At 47.5% G+C, this 4,384-nt stretch overlaps 1 pseudogene; it reads right to left on the minus strand.

The window, feature by feature from the left end:
* Window positions 1-2: 2 nt before the first annotated feature.
* On the minus strand, window positions 3-1,752 carry LOC103581307 (annotated as a pseudogene).
* Between the last annotated feature and the right edge of the window lie 2,632 nt (window positions 1,753-4,384).

Genomic DNA, 4,384 nt, shown 5'->3' on the forward strand with positions numbered 1-4,384 from the left:
ACTGGGCCTACAAATACTCTGGGCCTATAAATATTTTACCATCTCTCCAGACTTGACCATAGGCATTGTAAATTTCATCTTCTCTACTTACAAATTCAATGTCCATAGCTTTGGATTCATTGAAGAGCCTTTGGCTGTACTGAACTTCACTGGAAGTCCTAGGATTGGGCACAATAAGAGCAATGGCTTCACTAATATCCCAGTTTTTGCTTCTCTGCAGTTTCGACCTCTTATCAGGAGTTGCCCTAGAAAGATTCCGGTCATGCTGTCTTATCATATCAGATTTGACTCTTCTCACATGTCTCCCCATCCACTTTTTTTCCCCATCCACTTATTTTTTTTTTTACATAGGTTTGATCCCAGCTCTCCCCTCCCTGAAAGGAGAGGAGTTTCTATTCGTGTTTCTCATTTTCTTTTTGAGCCATCTTTCTCTCTGCTCGGGCATGAATTTCGACAGCTTCATGAACCTTCTGATCAGCAATGTACAGGGCTTCAGCCAGTCTGGAAAAATTTTCATTTATGTGTACTTTCTATGGTCCTCTTCCATTAACAGCCAGACATTTGTTTAATATAATTATATAACCCCTTGCATCTTTCCAGTTAGAAATACAAGGAGGAATCTTCTACTCTTGTTCTTTTATATAGTCATCTGTCTCCTAGGAGAATGCATGACAAGTGCAGGAGGACAAAGTGGTCCCCAGGGAATTTTCTTATTTATTTATTTATTTATTTATTTATTTAAAAGGATGACCAGTAAGGGGATCTTAACCCTTGACTTGGTGTTGTCAGCACCACGCTCAGCCAGCGAGCTAACCGGCCATCCCTATATGGGATCCGAACCTGGGGCCTTGGTGTTATCAGCACCGCACTCTCCCGAGTGAGCCACGGCCGGCCCGGGAATTTTCTTATTAATCTTGAACTGTGGAGGTTCCATTAGACCTTTCTGTATTTCTACCATTCAAATAATCCTCTGTTTAGCTTCAGAGTCGAAAGCTACTCCTTGCTGAGATGGTGTGTATTAGATGTAATGAGCAGGCTGCTTTAAACAGGTATGGCTGCAGCAATCTTGTGAAATAAAGATTTTTATAAGGCTACCCTTGTCTTTTCTTTTTTTTTTTTTGTTTGTTTGTTTTTTTCCTTTTTGTCTTTTTTTTTTTCGTGACCGGCAACAGATCGCAACCCTCAGTGTCGCGCCAGTACCGGACCGGGACCCGCAACGGGATCGCAACCCTCGGTGTTGCGCCCGCACCTCGCTCAGCCAGTGAGCGGCCGGTCTGTATGTGGGATCCGAACCCTCGCTGGGAGCACCGCTGCGCTCCCAAGCGGCGCACTGTAGCAGTGCGCCACCGGGCGGGCCCTACCCTTGTCTTTTCTGTTATCTCTTTAATAGATTCTACATTGGGTTTTTGCAGGTCTTCATTCATATGTCATTCAGAATCAGGTGTGTATTTGCTATAAATGACCTTGTCTTTTGACTGTCCTTGTCCAGCGATTGCACTGTACTTGATTTTCCATTAGTATCCATCTGAATGACCAGTGCATTTGACATTTTTTTTTTCTTTCATCCCATATCCAGTGGATACTGGGCCGTATGAATCTCTGGAAAAGCACCTGGGTCTCCAAAATCCTCTAACTACCGAAGTATCCAGCCTTTTTAGTACTCATATAGGGGAGGTTCTCTTCAGGTGGAGACAAGTGAGGTCTGTCATGATCTCTGGGATCTTGCCTTTTCTTGGCCTCCAGCTGGTCCTGAGATAGCTGGTAAGTGCCATCTTCCTATTTTCCATGTTTAACATTGCAACTATTGTCCTGTACCATAATAGCATTTATTTTGTTCTCTTTTTGACTTTGATATAAGATGCCTAAAGCAATCTGTAATTTAGAGATACTAAGTATCTAAAAGTGTTACTAATGAATTGGACACAATAATTAACTATGCAGGTAAGAGATATTTTATGTGGGAATCATAGAGAGAGATCTATCTTGCTACTCTTTTTTCAGGTGAGCCAACATCCCTCTTCCTATCTGGAGTATTTTTTTTTTCTTGTCCCTGATCAAACATAAACCAGATTGAGAAAAATGACTCTACAGCTTGAGAGTGCATGCATTCGAAGTACAACACGGTAATGTGTATTTGGTTCCGCTTTCCGTGGACTTATGTGTCTGAATGACTCTATGGAATACGTGTCTGGATTTGTGACTTTCTGGCATCATGATCTAACCAAGTGAGCTAACCGGCCAGCCCCTCGAGAACAGTTCTTTCTTTTTTTTTTTTTTTTTTCCTTTTTGTCTTTTTTCGTGTCTGGCAATGGATCACAACCCTCAGTGTTGTGCCCGTACCGGACCAGGACCGGCAACGGGATCGCAACCCTCGGTGTTGCTCCCACACCTCGCTCAGCCAGTGAGCGGGAACCGGTCTGTATGTGGGATCCGAACCCTCCACGGGAGTGCCACCGTGCTCCTAAGCGGTGCACTGTAGCAGTGCGCCACCGGGCTGGCCCTCGAGAACATTTCAAATGATATTTTCAGCCTCTGGAACAAGCTGAGCTGCATGGATTCTGAAATAATACCTCACCAAACACTTGAGTAATCATGTGCACACAGCACTGTCTAGAAATGTGAATCTGGCCCCTTCTAGGAAGGGAAGCCCCCTCTCTGCATTTGGACCTGGAGTCGCCTTCCGCAGCGCCCCTAGCGGCGGCGCCTGGCCTTTTCTCCTGTAGGTGGGGCAGGGCGCGGCCACACCTGCGACTGCGCGTGTGTGAGAACTGCACTACCACAATGCTCCGCGTGCAAAGGAAATGTGCCGAGCCAGCGAAAGCTCAGAGGAGAGGCCATTTCGTGTGACGCACGTGAGGTCGAGGCGCGACTTCCGGCGTCTTCCTAGAGGCGGTCGTTTTGGCTTTTCTCCGGTGTGTTCACCAGATTAGAGATTCGGGGCGCTGGGTCTAGGCTAAGGTGATGGGACAGAGAAGCCTCGATTGGTCGTTGTCCTCGCTGCACAGAGGCGGTTCTGAGGTTCAGCGATGCTGTCTGGGGTGACTTGCGCCGGGCCCGGGGTACTGACCGTGGGGGCCGTGCCTCCACTCAGGTTGCCCTCCACTCCCGGTGGCGCCCGCAGAGTCCGATGGCAACGGCCGTGCTGAGGGACCCGGCTCAGTTAAATGCTGCAGCCTCCGGGCCTCACCTTCCTCACCCCCACCCAGATCTAAGGGCCCTGGTGAGAGGCACCTGGTCATGTTCCTGCAGCCCAGGCCCCAGTGTCCGTGACAGTGAGCAACTCGTAGGTTGGTCCCTGTTTCTGACATCTAGTGTGCTGGGGTCTGGGAAACTGTTGCAGGCAGGGGGACAGTCACTGCAAAGACTTGGAGGTGCAACTGGGCGAGGAGGGTTGGAGAACCAGGGAACAAAGAATGTGAGGGGGAGTTGCTACTTGAATGGCAGGCTGGGGTTTGTTCCTTTATTGTGAGGACTCTCGAAGCCATGGAGAGTATTGAACAAAGGAGAGACATGACCTGTGATAGCGTTTTTGAAGTTTCTCAAAGGCTGTTAAAAGGAAAAACGGAGTGTAAGGAAGTGATATAGAGGTTGAGGAACCGGTAGGTTGAATCTTTGTTAAAGTAACATATCTGGTAAGAGGTGACACTGAGCACTGAGGGACAGAGGTAAGACATTCAGCAGAAGATCATCTGACTCCAAGGCCAGGACAAAGTACGGAGATGCCTGAGCTCTTCAAATTCCACCACGGCCTCGGTCCTGTATGGTTTGCCTCTTTGCACGGGTTCTCATGGCTGCAGAAGGACTTATAGAATCCACACGTTGACATAGGGTGGTCTCATCCCTCCCTGGCCCTGACCCCTATTCAGATACTCTTTCAATTGATATCCTGGGACTCTTAAGTTCTTTGATCTGGGGACTCTGGAGAAACCCCAAACCCAGAGTCCAAAGTCCATAACACAGGTTATATGGAGGGGTTTTCACTTCTGTCAAATGATGTAAACATGTGGAGGTTAACCTAAGAGCTGGTAACAGGATGTGCAAATGCGTAGAGGTAAACTTGATCAAAAGGTGGAGGTGATGTTACTAAGGTCTTAATAGGCTTTATCTTGTTGCAGAGTGAAGAACAGACTGTGGGGTTGAAGGTGGAAGAAGGAAGATCAGAGAGGAGGCTACTGCCATAGTACAGGTGATGGTTAATGGACCAGCGTCATGACTTACAAGATATGGCTGGATCCTGGATTCATGCTTTTAAAAGGGGCAACTAGATTTTCTAATGTTGAAGGTGATGGTGTGAAAGAGAGGAATCGAGTGTGACCCCAGGGTTTTTGGTCTTAGCAGCTGTATTGGCGGAAGCCACATCAACTCAGATGAGCTGGTTGGCAGT

The sequence above is a fragment of the Galeopterus variegatus genome, unplaced genomic scaffold (genome assembly GCF_000696425.1).
Source record: "Galeopterus variegatus unplaced genomic scaffold, G_variegatus-3.0.2 Scaffold12769, whole genome shotgun sequence".
Lineage (NCBI taxonomy): Eukaryota > Metazoa > Chordata > Mammalia > Dermoptera > Cynocephalidae > Galeopterus > Galeopterus variegatus.